The 15302-nt window shown below is 37.7% G+C and overlaps 1 pseudogene; it reads left to right on the top strand.

The window, feature by feature from the left end:
- The first annotated feature begins 4666 nt into the window (after nucleotides 1-4666).
- Nucleotides 4667-8045, top strand: LOC119642452 (annotated as a pseudogene).
- Nucleotides 8046-15302: the final 7257 nt, after the last annotated feature.

The raw sequence follows: 15302 nt of genomic DNA on the forward strand, positions 1-15302 counted from the left end.
CCCATTGTAAACATCTTTCGAAATTTTGCTACGAAATTATTTCCTCTATAGACGCAATTTTATTCAAGTTAGGCAATAGCTGATAACCTTTCATTTATTCATTATGTTTGAATGCCTACTAACTTGTGAAAGCATGTCTATAAGCAAGGAAGTTAAAAATTTGGGTATTTACAAATATGAACTAGACTAGTTGAGCGAGCAATTATTTGCAAAAATACATAAAATTTATATATTTGAATAACGAAATTAATGTAATTCTGATGTAAAAGAGCATGTTATGTAATTATAATTTATTTATTATTTACACTTGAAATTACAACTATATCACATTGCCTGTCTCGTATGAGTATTTAAATAATTGTTCACTTTTTCTATATATATATTGCAATATATATATTTGCAAGATTTTAAAAAAAATTTCTAAGCTTAAAGCAATAAAAATATTTGATGCAATTTCGTTATATTATCAAATAATTATCATGTTCACAACAAAAAATTTCATTGGCATTGTGTGCGGCTTTTTTGGTTATATTTGAGTTTTAATTTGATTTCATAAGTATGTAATTGGATCACATTTCACTTTATTTTGTGTGCGTGTACGTTTATGTGTGTGTAAAAACTTGAAGCCCCGAGATATGTTATCCATAGTCAAAGTTCCATTTCAGATGAGTTTATGCTAACTGGCAAAAATCCGAAAGTAGGTAAGTAATGTCAAGCAAATACAAATACAAATTGAAAATGTATTCAAAATCACATAAGCAAACAACACCACCAACATCACACGCCACCCTTAACCTTATCTATATAAGCATTTATAATTAATATAATATGACCGAAAAATTTCTGCAATGAATTTGTTATTAAATGATAAAAGCAATAACAAATATTCTCAAGGTGTTTGTAAACATTTTATAAGGAACTCTATATACATATACTGTAACGTGTCTTCTTGGGCAGGGTAGAAACTCAGCCACTCCAAGGTCCGTTGCAAGACAATTTATATGAAACAAAATATTCTGAACCTTCGGGAATGTTCTTATATATTCTTTTATTGATACGCGAGATTACAAGTGGTTTTGTAGAGGGTTGGCAAGAAAACCAGCGAGGTGACTCGACTTGCTGTTGTCGCTTTATTACCGTCTTCTCGCACACGTGGTTAGAGTTTTTTTTTCCTCTTTTCCGATATTGCGGATTCCCATAAAACAAAGAATACGTTGCCAGGGTCACAGCCGCCTTGCCCCTCTGGACCACTCGCCTGTCAATGACTGCCTCTAGTTGGCTTATGTCAAAAAAAAAAATCATCGGTCCTTCAGGGATGGCGATTAAAGTAAACAAATCCATCCCCTATCCGTAAAGTCAAAAAAAGAAATTATTAATACGAGTCAGCGTGTCAGCGTGAAGTAGTCCGTGTACTTACCTTAGACAGCTATGACACAATTGAAAGATCACGTGTGATGAGACGCTCTTTTGTAGCTGAAGTCTCGCTCGCTTGTTCCCTTGCAACAACCATCATTATTACTGCAGATACCTTCAGTTCATTAAATCGTCTCTGTTTGCTAATCCTAAATTTTTTTTTAAATTTGTTAACTCTAAAAGAAAAATATCCACATATCCCTCTCATGTTTCTTTTAATGGCTCTGATTCGTCGGATGATTTGGAAATCTCAAATCTATTTGCTGAGTATTTCCGACGAAACTTTTCGATTGCTAATTTCGATTTATCAGCAAACTACCCATATCCTATAACTAATTCGGTTTCAATACCTAACTTGGTTATTTCGGAAGATGACGTTTTTAAATGGGTTAAGTTCTCTAAAATACAGTTGTGCACCTGGACCTGAGCGAATTCCATCATGTGTACTTAAATCTTGCGCTGTCGAGTTATGTGGTGTGATCTCAAAGATTTTTAACATGTCCTTGAATTTAGGTGTTTTACCTTCGTGTTGGAAGAATAGTTTCCTTATTCCTATCCACAAAAGTGGAAGTAGGCAACTTGTTGAGAACTACAGAGGCATTGCCAAGTTGAGTGTCTTGCCCAAGTTGTGCAAATTGTGACTCAGTATTTGGCCTTTGCGATTAATTCGTATATTTCTCCGTACCAGCACGGCTTTCGGAAAGGGCGATCTACAGTCACCAACTTGTTAGAGTTTATTTGTGATGTTTTCAAGTCACTTAGGTCCCATTTTATTTAATGTATACATTAACGATCTCCGATCGGTGGTTAATTCCAGCCAGATCTTAATGTATGCTGATGATGTGAAACTGTTATCTTCTTTCTCTGTTGAATCGCAATCACATCAGCTTCAAGGTGATTTGGATAATTTTGTTGCATGGTGCTCTTTGAATCTTCTGGAACTAAATCTGAGTAAATGTAAGAAACTTTCTTTCTCAAGAAGAAAGTCATTCATTACTCAGTATTTCATAGATTCGCTTTAGTTGGAGGACGTCGATTCGATCACAGATTTACGCTTTCTATTTGACCATAGGTTACGTTTTGACTTGCATATTGAGCTCTCGATAAGCAAAGCTAAGTCCGCGTTTGGTTTTATAAAAAGGTGGCCCAAAGAGCTTGATGATCCCCACATTACGAAAAGGCTGTACATGTGTTTGGTTAGACCCATACTCGAGTATGCCTCTGTTGTGTGGTCTCCTTCATATAGGTGGTATGTAGATTCAATTGAATCTGTTCAAAAGCAATTCTCGCTGTTTGCCCTTAGAAATCTGGGTTGGGATGCAATTGCCTCCCTTCCTCCCTACGAAAATAGATTGCTTCTGCTGTCCTTACCATCTCTTGAGAAACGTAGTTTTGTTCTTGGCATTTCCTTTGTAATCAAAGTCATAAATGGCGCTATTGACTTGCCTTTATTACTTAGTGAAATAAGCTTTAATCTCCCTAACCGCTTCTCTAGGCGCTTTATCTTGGTTAAGCTTAGTCAGTGTGAATATAATTATGAGCTGTTTAATCCGCTCAGAATAGTCTGCAAGAAATTAAATGACGTCTATCACTTATTCTCGTTATCGGACTCTTTAAGGTCCATTAAAGCAACATTGCTTAGTACGCGCGATTTACCTATGTCTTACTTAAACTAGCTTTTATCCTTAAAAGTCTTTACGATTCAAAAATAAATTATTGTTAATTATTATCGGTTGCCAGGCTTATGCATGTTTGCGATGGCTAAGGCGTTCATTTGCAACTTGGTCCTGTACCGGTCGTAAGTGCGGCTCTATACTAGTGTATATGCTTTTTTTCCTTTTTTCTTTTTTTTTTTTCTTATTTGTTTTATTATACTTATACTAAATTTTATCATTAATTCATATAAGTTTTGCATTATGAGCCAATTGAACTCGATTGTTATTTGTTTAGTTGAGTTTCTAGTATAAGTAGAATTAAAATAAATAAATAAATAAATAAACATGTCCACGGCTGTATGCATTTACATGCACCCATGTACCAAATCGCGTGGTTTATTCACCGTTAGGTATGTGAGTGCTATGTTTCTTAACCTATGTGTACAACACTTCGCTTACGTTATGTAGTTTTATACCATTTGTGTAGAGTAAGTGTATTTTCTGTTTATTTGTGTTTATACATGTTTATACGTGTCTGTTTATATATATTTGGCATGTGTGATCCTACATCTCTCTACATTTTTAAACATAAGTGTTTATACCTACGTATATGTTTGCATGGCCTAACAGTGCTTATATATTGTTTCTACAGTTTTATGCGCTCTTTTTTTTATATGATCGCATGTGCCTATACATGTTAAAGATTCCATATGGCCTAACGGCGTTTATACAGCATAAAGGTTTCTACATGATTATATGGCCTAACGGCATGTATACATTTTTGCATAATGTTGTATGTGTCTCTACAGTATGTGCTTGGCCTAACGGCGTTTACACAGTAGTGTATAATGTTGTAACTATTTCCATAGTATGTGCTTATACATTTTACGCATACAGGTTTCTATATGTTAATATACATTGCTATATGTGATTCTATAGTCTATGAGTTTTGCCTGATCGTGTGTGCTTATCCCCTATTTTCCTACCTAAGTGTTTATCCCTGTGTGTATGTTTTGTATGGCCTAACGGCGTTTATACATTTTTCTACACATTTCTATGCCCATGTACAGCTTATGCGTTGTCATATGTGCTTCTGCATTTTAAACAAATTTAAACCTGTTTTTATACTTGTGCGTGTGTTTATATATTTTACATATTCTATACATTTTAGCCATTTCATACATATTTTATTCATTCTAACGATTTTATACCAATTTGCTACAGTTTTACATATTCTACAGATTATGTACAGATTCTATACATATTTTATACTCGTGTGAGTGTTCATATATTGTAGTGGTTTTATACGGATTTTATACAGATTCTGTACATATTGTATACTCGTGCGAGTGTTCATATATTGTAGTGATTTTTATACAGATTTTATACAGATTTTATACAGATTCTGTACATATTTTATACGCATGTGTGTGTTCATGTATTACAATGACTTCCTACAGATTATATACAGATTCTATACATATTTTATACTCGCGTAAGTGTTCATCATTGTAGTGATTTTATACAGATTTTATACAGATTCTATACATATATTATACTCGTGTGAGTGTTCATACAAACTTTAGTAATGTCTAAGTTATGCCGTTTATGCGGTTAATGGTTTCTTACCTTACGCTAGGGCCAGAGACGGATGATCCAGTGCCCTACCCAGAGGTTTTCGGTTTATTTTTCGCGCGGACGGAGGAACTGGACTGAGGTTACTAGGGTCTACGGGTAGACATTTAAGCGGACGGACCTGTACTCTGTAAGGAAGCGTTTTGCTTCCTTACAATACAAACAGACATATATGCAGAAATACATACACAATAAAACTAAAAATAGTGACAATAATTCATATGAAAATTTTGCTTTAAATATTATCCTCTTTCTCTCTCTCTCACTTTTTTTTAATATTTTCTTGTTTTCTTTTTTGTTGTACACATGCATACTGGCAACCCCTCTAGGTTGTTTGCGTCCGAATCTTGAGTATACGGTTTGGTATCGTCTAACGGATGCTCCTGAATGGCGCACTATGCGCATCCTGCAAAAGAATGTTATGGAGGCCACTATACAGCGTCTGCTACCGGGTCGCAAATATGAATTTATGTTTCTGAGTCAGGATAAACATGGCGATGGCCTGTTCAGAAAACAAATTCGATTTTCAACACAATGTAAGTACCCGTACATGAATTAAACGTTGCTCTTTCATAACAATGTACTCGCACAGTCGCTACAGTGCTTACAGCTTACTTAAAAAGGTAAAAAAACGTTAATCTTTCCATAAGGATCCTTACTTCTGCAATTTTTTTAAAAATCAATGGTTTTCATAGGAGAGGAGTGTCTTAACTAACATACGATACTACCATTGTTCATATTTCTTACAGTATGAATATTATGACAAATCGATTTAATTTTCTTTAAGCTAGAAGAATTAAACTATTAAAAAAAAAAATACAATAGTTTGCAAAGTAATTTACTAACTTAAGGGGCAACAAAAAAAATCTTCAAAGAATATCTCAAAAAGCAACCTTTTCTTTTTTGCCGATTACCTCTTTTTTAATGACATTTACCATCTGCCGAATTCTGGTCTGTTAGGGCGATGATGTCGGCGAATGATTGATTTCCACAATTCAAGAGTGAAAGAGGGCTGCCCGTCTGACTTATTATTTAATGTTAGCAATTATGCAAAATTGAAAGGAGAGTAAAGACGCGGTTGAAAATATTTGATAAACTAAGCTTTCAATAGGACCCTATTTTTAATAACCCCCGTAGCTGCAAAATTAGTCTGCAATATTTCATTACAAAGTAAAACGTAGGATCCATTTACTCGTCTTATCATATTGCCGAACGCAATTTTTTTTTTTAATTTGTTCGATCCTTTCCGAATACGAAAGTGAAAGCTAACAGTCAGCCCCCCACAACTCATATACATTCACAGTTCGTTTCCAATTATGACGCTGACAAAGTTTTTGTCAACGGATTTCTTTAGGAAAAAAACATTTATGAGCCTTTGAACACCTATCAGCAACCACCTGGGCCGGCTTTATTGGGTTTTGAAGTTCACATTAAAAGCTAACACCTAAATTGTGAACAACACCACAGAAAAGTCACTAGTCACAGGTATTCTCTTCCGTGTGATTTTCCTCACGAACGTAATGAACTTGTTTTATAAGCAGATTGAAATCGGAAAGTTTTGTTGTCAGTTTTGCTTCAGAAGACAAAATTTGATACAAAATTACGACAACAGAAGACGGTGCTTGGTCTTCTGAACATGCTTTTACGCCTGAGAAATCGATTTATCTTCCTCTGTGACTTTCTAGGGGTTAACATGTGAACCAAAAAAATAAATAAATAAATAAAACGATTTCGGCAAAGTAGTTCTATTTTTCTGTTCAAATAGAAAGGCCAATTCCAAAAATCAATTTCTTGAAGAGTTCTGTACACGTAATGCAGAGCGTTGCGCCCGTTTAGAGTTTCTAGTACGCCTGAGTGAGAGACCGTGCAATGAGCTTTGCAGAATGCAAAAATAATCCAAAAAAATTCGCCTACAGTTTCTGGAGACTTCTATATGCATAAAATAAGGCAACGTATCCATCTAGCTTATCGTATCCATTTAGCGTAAGTGACCTTGGGACGATGCAAACTAGATTGCAATGTTCGGATCATAAAATAAATATTTAATTTCAACTAATTAATTGCGGTCGTTCGTTGATTGCATTACGATCGTTTTCTTAGTAACATAAACTCTTCGGTTTATCTTACGTTCATCTGTTCAGAACTGGTGAAGTAAATGGCGCAATAACTTAAGTTGATTGGAAACTTTTCGTTCCATCAACACGGCGTTCGAAAATGAAATTTGCTTTGTCCAGTTTCTTATCACAGTTCCACTTGAATGCAAGATTCGACAAATTAAACCAAAATTTGCAAAACGACAGCGCAATCGTGCAAGTTGACGACTTACTGTATTTGCGCTAGGAGGATTAAAAAAGCCATTTCTTGGCAAATGCCTTCCTGATCCTACGAAAATATAAAGAAGGAATAAGTTAATTGTATAAATTTTCAGCACCCGAAGGCAAAAGCTGTATTCATAGTATCTGCCATATTTTGGCCATTTTTCGTTTTTCTTTAGGCTTTTGACTGTTTGTTTAGGTCTGCGTGAAGCCTGTTCAACGCAATTTATGAATGAAGTTATTTAAGTTTTACTGCACACTCGCACTAACAAGTATAAATTACAAAATTCATACTCCTGCTTTTATGCGATACGAAAACCTCGATTTTTGTTTTTATTTATTTTGTTTTTTTTTGTACACAGCTTCAAAAGTCATAGCTGAAGATGAAAGTGCTGTGGCTGGTGAACGAGAGAATCACAACCACCCTCAGCAACCGCAAGAACAACACCAACAGTAACAAGAGTCTACGGCTGATAGGAATATTAAAGCGCCGCCCGCATCTCCGCCGGCGCAAGCGAATAGCTTAACTGAACCTTGGAATTTAAGTGCAATTAATAATCAACAAGGCTGGCTGTTGCATTGGGAGCATCCAGTCGACGGTCTAGATTTGTTATGTCATTATACGGTACGTTGGTGGAAAGAACCGGAACATCACCTTGTCGGCACAGTGGAAAATTTTGATAACTATTATCAATTGCGTCATCTCAAAGAGGGCGCCACAATCAAAATACAAATACTGGCTTTATCCATGGAGCAGATACCAAGCAATATGTTAATGATACAAGTGCCATCGCATCGTAAGACGCGTATTTTACTAATTGGCAGCTCAGTGGGTGTTGCTTTTCTACTCTGTGCATTAATTGCTTTCCTTTATGTGAAACGCAGCTGCCTCTTTCATTTATTTTCCGGCGGCATTAATGATGTTAATGGTGGCGATGCTGTTGCTTATTCCACTAGCATCGATGATGGCGACGATAGCGCGCATTCACATGAAATATCATTAATAATACCTGAGTGTTCGAGATAAAATGGCGATTTGAAAACTAATGCGCCAAGCTTTTATTAAAAGGGAATAATATTACCGCTTTCAGTTTATCAAAAAGAGGAATATTTTTTTTTCTTTTAATATTCATTGATTTTTGTCATCAGCACTTTTGCCGAGGTACGAGAGTAATTCGTTTTAGAATACCTTTAATTTCAAGTTGATTTTTATTTATTTTTGGTGTGTTTACCATTCATAGTAACATGATTTACTTTTAATTTCATTAACATTTATTTATTTACAACTTTTTTTTCGTTTTATTTTCTTTTTTAAATAATAACGCTAATGATATTAATTGACTTAGATTTGATAGGTTGTCAGGACAAATAAATTTTAAATTAATCTCGGTATTAATATTACTTTGTAAGCACCTAAAATGTAATATAAACGCACGCACGCATTTATATATAAATAAATAAACATTTAAAGTCATCTGCTACAATATTTAAGACTAAAGCATTTGCAAAACTTGAGAAGCTACCATAGCATCTGCCTTGTCCCTCCCCAAGCCAAATGTCAAAATGCTTTGTTAGCTGATCGCTTCAGTCTTTTGGAAGACTTAAGGAAATATTAACGCCTCTTCTTACATCCACATGTGTTACTCTAATACAGTACAAGTCTCTAATAAGGCAGACAACTCTGATTCTGGTTCAATAGTACAACAATAGATGCAGTAGATAATGATGAATTCTAATAAGTCGCGTCACAATGGTTTCTTATATGGTAAGTAATAATGGGCTTTAACAAAGGCAGACCGGTTCTCTTGGTCTGTTCGGCTATTTTAGTATGGTAGGTAATGATGGATTCTGATACGTAAGGTAGTGTTAGCGTTAAGAAAAGTATCTTCATACAAGTCGGAGCTGAGGTTGTAACATAGAGGCAGCCAAACCTGGTCGATCAAATCTAAAATAGTATACGCCAATTTATATGGATAAGAATATCATCACATACACATGTAAGTGAGCATAGGCTAGAACATACATGTCACGGGATAGCGATGGTGATCGCGACTATAAAAGAGGGTGTCGCCCCACGTTCAGCCTTTCAATTGTGTCATAGCAGCCGAAGGTAAGTGATCACGGACTTAACTTGTTACCTTTTACTGACAGGGTTTTTATTGACCATTACGGATAGGGTATGACAGGTGTGGCTTCGCCGTCATCCCTGAATAACCAATGAACACTCGAGTATTGCGAGGTGAACCGATTAGGAACTGAAGTGGGGCCCTGTAGGCATTGGTTGGTGGCTTGTGGCGTGCTCTTCTCTTTACAGAAACTCGCGGTACGGAAACGTGAAAGAGAAAGTACAGTAGTAATCGGTAACGAATAAGAAGTACTAAAACGTTGAGGTCGGATCACCACGCCGGTTTTTTCCTTCTACGAATCTTAAAATTCGCTTGAATATTATAATCTCCCCGTAAATAAATAAATAGAAACTAAGAACAAACGCGAATGTCCAAGTAAATTTTATTCTATAAATATTCTTGGAAAGAGCCCTGGATTGCCTGAGTATACCCTGCCCAAGAAGACTCGTTACAACAGAAGCCAGCATATTAGGAATGTCAAAATAGAAAATGTCACCAAGCGAGAAGATTTTTGAATCTGCATCGCAAAATCAATTCAAAACGATGGGCAACGAAATATTTAAAAAAACAAGGGTAGCGCTACTCCAAAGGGTGACAATCACAGATAAAAATAATATGTCCGAAATCAAAAATATTCTAGAAAAATATCATAATTGCCCAATAGAAGACGGTCATACAGGAATTACATGTGCCTTGTCGAAAATACGAAGATACTGTTATTACCTGCAAATGACAAGAACAATAGGTAAGTATGTCGAAGGATGTCCACTATGCCAAAAGGCTAACATCACAACACTTAAAGCTCCTATGACCCTAACACCAATACCAGAAAATACTTTTGACACAGTTGTAATTGATACCATCGGCCCATTACCACAGACGGAAAGCAGCAACGAATACGCGATAACACTAATCTGCGACCTAACATATCTGGTAACAGTTCCGATCACAGACAAAAGCGCTAACCTCTTAGCAAAGGCAATCTTCGAAAATTTCATATTAAGCTCCGAACCTATGAAAACACTTGTAAGAGATCAAGAAGCCGAATACAAAAATGCCCTAATGAACGAACTATGTAAGTACTTGACACGTTGGAACGCAACCACCGAACATTAAATGAATACATCCGTTTATGTGTTTCGCCTGAATTGAATGATTGGGATATTTAGATAAAATATTTCCAATATTGTTTCAACACAACACCTTTCACAACACATATATACTGTTTCTACGGACTAGTGTTTGCAAGGCCACCAACACAACTAACAAATCCCAATAAAAATATTGAACCTCAGTATAGACGATTACGCTAAATATAGATTAAATGTAGCATATGCGCTCGCTAGGATACGATCAGATAAGGAAAAAGAAAAACAAAAAATAAATTACGACTAAACAAATTTTTTTATGTAAATATTGTTATGAAATTTGCTTTTGTTAGATACAGTCCGTATCACTGGATAGCGGACATTTTGTTCAAGAGAAATACATTTCAAAGTTATTTTATTTACAATTATATTTCTGTAAATGTAGGATTATTTACAAATTATTTTTGACAATACTTTCGACTGGATAACTCAATATTCTTTGCCTTTCACAAATATTCTATTTATATACATTTTTTACATTATTCACATTTTTTCGATCAAACCTTTCCACCATTCCGTCAGACTGAGGATGCAACGGACTCGTTCTAGTTTTATTAATCCCAAATATTTGGCAAACCTCTTGAAAGATCAAAGTTTCAAAGTTCCTAACTTGGTCTGAAAGCAGCTCGATGGGGGTTCCAAACCGCGTAACCCAATTATTGACGAATACTTTGGCTATTGTCTTTGCTTCTTGGTTAGCTATGGGGTATACTTGTGACCATTTACTCAAGTAATCAATGACTACCAGTACGTATTTATTTCCTGCATTGCTGGCTAGAAATGGTCCAGCAATATCTATTGCGATTCTTTCGAACGGTGCACCCACGTTATACTGCTGCAAGCGCCCTCGCGGCTTACTTTTCGGGCCTTTCGATTTGCTCGATCGCAGTTACGAATCCACGCAGCTACGGAATCCTTGGTACCTACCCAAAAGAAATTTTCCTTGATCTTTTCTAAGGTTTTTGTGATGCCAAGATGCTCCCCGCTTGGTCCATCATGGTATTGCGATATAACTTCATGAGTTCTCGCTTGTGGGACTACCAGTAATTTCTTAGCCCATGAAGAATCTTCCCTATGCCATATGCGCCAGAAGCATCCATCTTGAACGGTGAGGCTTTGCCACTGAGCGCAATACGCCTTCGTAATCGGACTTTCTCTTGAAATCTCTTCCCAGGTAGGACGCTCCTCCTTTTCTAAGACCTTTAATATTGCGTTTAAATCTTTGTCAGCCATTTGGAGACAGCGCATGGCTTCCTTCGAAAAGCTGCCGTTGGGCTCCACGATAGTTCGGCAGATGACGACACCTCCTTTATGCTCGTTTATTACGCAGTGTTTGCAGTGCGGGTCGCATGGTCGTCTGGAAATAGCATCGGCAATGCCGTGCGATTTGCCGCTCCGGTGTGAAATCGATAATTGCTAGGTTTGCAATTTTTCAATCCACCTGGCTAGCTGTCCTTCTGGTTCTTTGAAGTTGAGTAACCATCGCTGAGCAGCATGATCTGTCCTTAGGTGAAATTGTTGCCCATACAGATTTTTGTGGAAGTGCTTGGCAGATTGCGTTTTTGCCAGCAGTTCTCGTCGCGTGACACAGTAATTCCTCTCGGATTTAGATAGGCGTTGCTGTAATATGCTATGACCTTTTCGTTACCGTCAATTTGCTGGAAGAGCACATTGCCCATTCTGCGCTTGCATCGGTATCCAGTATAAATTTTTCTCCTGGTAGTGGATAAGCTAAAATGGGTGCTGCTCTTTTAACCGCGTGAACGCGTGCTCTTGGGACTCATCCAATGTAAAGGGTTGATTTTTCTTCCACTTGCGGTCCACTAGCAACCGTGGCGAACGTGGAGACGAATCTGCGGTAGTATGTACATAGTCCTAGGAAACTACGAGCTTCGTGCAAATTGTTTGGTCGTGGCCAATCTTTTACTGCTCGGAATTTCTCTTTATCCTTATGAATTCCAGTCGTAGAGACCTTGTCCTTCCCAAAGAACATTCAATTTTCGATTAAATTGCGTAAACGCGTGCCCTTGGGACTCACCCGATGTAAAGGGTTGATTTTTCTTCGTAAGGTCATGCAGACGACTAGCATCCGTGGCGAACCTAGGAACGAATCTGAGCATGTACATAGTCCTAGGAAACTGCGGACTTCGTGCAAATTGTTTGGTCGTGGCCATTCTTTTACTGCTCGGATTTTCTCTTCGTCCGTATGAATTCCAGTCGTAGAGACCTTGTCCTTCGCAAAGAACATACATTTTTCGATACTCAATTTTAAACCTGCTGCCTGTAATCGCTGAAAAACATTTGCCAGATTTTTTAGGTGTTCCTTGAAGTCTTTACCCATGACAATAATATCATCCAAATACACCAGGCATGTCTTCTAGTGCAGACCTTTTAGCATGCGGTCCATTAGGCCCTCAAATGTGGCAGGCGCGTTGCATAATCCAAACGGCGTTATGGTAAACTGATATAAGCCGCCGACAGCGAAAAATGCGGTCTTTTCCTTGTCATGTTCAGCGACCTCCACCTACCAGTATCCACACTTCAAATCTAAGGTTGACAACCATTGCGAACCTGACACGGTTTCTAAGGTGTCGTCGATCCTAGGCAAAGGGTAGCTATCCTTCTTGGTCACTTCGTTCAACTTCCTGTAATCCACACAAAATCTGGTAGACCCATTTTTTTTTTTAACAAGAACTACTGACGAAAACCAAGGGTTATTCGATGGTTCGATAATTTTTCGCTCTTGCATATGTTTGATCAAGCCCGCCACTTTTCCTCTTTTTGCCAGTGGAATTCTTCTAGGCTGTTGCCGAATCGGATTAGCTCCTGCAGTGTTGATTACATGTTTCGCCGCATTAGTACGGCCACCCAAATTTGCATCGTCGGCAGATTGCTAGTCCATCTTTTTATGCGAATTTCAGCCTCTGGGGATACCTTTGGACATCTTTTCGGAATTTCGGCTAGATGATTTACCACATATTCGTCTTTTTGACATTGCGCTATAATGTCCCCTTGTGAATTTTTGTTGTAACGCTGGTTGGGTTTAAAAGCCATATTGCTATAAATTATTAATCTGTGAGACAACTGCTTTTCCAATGATGGTGTTGTCTTTCGTACATTCTTTACTTGGCTCGACAACCCATATCTTGTTTAGCCTTAGCTCTTGGGTAGCTGCGGCCCACACTATTGCTTCGGAGTTTGGAGGGATCTTCTGTTGTCATTGTACTATAACTTGTAACACTTCGGCTTGTCTATCATATCCCAAAGTCAACGGCAAAGTCATATTAGCGTATTGTAACACTTGCATTTTCATATCCAGTGCGAAGCCATGTGTTGACATAAAATCTATCCCCAATATTATCTCGTCCATTATATCAGCCACCAGAAATTCATGCTTCATCGAAATATCGCTAATCGAAATGTTTCTCATAATTTTACTTTTAATAGCAGCTTCCTCACCTGTTGCCGTTCGGAATCGTTCTACAACTAACGGGTCGAATTTTTCTGTGACTATTGTACTGTTGATAATTGAGTGAGAAGCACCAGTGTCCAGCGTGATGATGTAGTTACAGCCGTGGATCTTCCCATCGATCGCTAGGTTACTATTACTTTTTTTTGCTTGAGTAATAAAGACCGTTGGGCTACTAAATTCCTAGTCAGCCGTTGCCTCGCTGTGCTGAATCTATTTAGTTTAACGCCTGCTTGTTGGATATTTCGCTGGCACCTTCACTAAAATTCCGCGTAGGTGATGTGGAGTGTGTTCTTTTGTGCTTTGATCGGCATTCCCGTACAAAATGACCAGGTTTTTGGCAGGCACTTGCGTGTTTTTGAAGCCGGCATTTGCTTATTTTCGCGCAGGACTTGGCAAAACGCCGCGCTGTGCGTCTCACCTTCATGCTTGGTGTCGACAGCACACTAGTTGCTTCTTGTGTAAGCGCGAAGCCAAGCGTCGGAAACGTCGTTTTGGGTGAAGTCCATACAGCACTTTTAATGTCCGCGTTGCGCAGTCCTTTAACAAAGGCATCGATTTTTAAACTTTCCAGCATGTCGTCGGTCATACCGATATACGCGAGATTGGCCAGGCGTTCGATTTCGGTAGCGTAATCTTGAATCCTTTCGTTCAGCTTCTGGCAGTGCGAAGATAAGTCTAGATGGCTTATCTCCTCTACATTTCCTTTCCAGTGCATCCATAATATCAGCGAATCCCGTTCTTTTTCCTTCCGAGATTATCTCGATAATTTCCGCTGCTGATCCTCTCAAGGAAGTTATTAAGGTGACTGTTTTATCGTCGTCATCCCACATATTTTTTGCTGCAACAACACCAAATTGTAGCTTAAATGCGTTAAAGTTAGTGGTGCCGTCAGATAGAGGTGTTTTTACTCTGAGAGAGCTGGTGGTTACGTCATTAGTTTGTAGCTTATCCTCTTATTGCTTTAAGGCTTTTATTTCACCTTTTACATCTTCTTCCTGGGCATTTATTCCCGCATCCAACTGGTCTATCGCATTATCAACTTTTTCTTCCAGCACATTAATTTTGATTTCGAATTGCTGGTACGTTTCGCCTATAAGTGTTCGCAGGATGCGTTGATTTTCCTAAATTTTCTAGTTAATTTTTGATTCTATTTGTTGCGTTTGTTGTTGCATTTGTTCCGTTTGCTGTTGCATTTGTTGTTGCATTTGTTGTAAAAACTGCATGACGTTTGATATACTTGCACTATCTTCGCCTTTTTCTTCGCTGTGTTTTTCCCCTGCTGTAATTGTACTTTCTGTTCCTCCCAAATTGTCGGTTAGCTACCTTGCTTCTGTATTGTATTCGAATTCAAATACGGACAGGTCCTCTCCCTCTTTTTCTAGATGTTCGATTTGTCTTTCTTTTACTTCAGCTTTGCTACCGATTGTACGAAGGTTTCTTTTTCCCAGCTCCTGTTTGAGCTGTTCCACTTTGAGTTCTTCTAATTTCACCATTTCTCTTGGTTTCCACGATCTCACTTTTGACACCAATTGTTATGA

This window comes from Glossina fuscipes, unplaced genomic scaffold, assembly GCF_014805625.2.
Source record: "Glossina fuscipes isolate IAEA_lab_2018 unplaced genomic scaffold, Yale_Gfus_2 222, whole genome shotgun sequence".
NCBI lineage: Eukaryota > Metazoa > Arthropoda > Insecta > Diptera > Glossinidae > Glossina > Glossina fuscipes.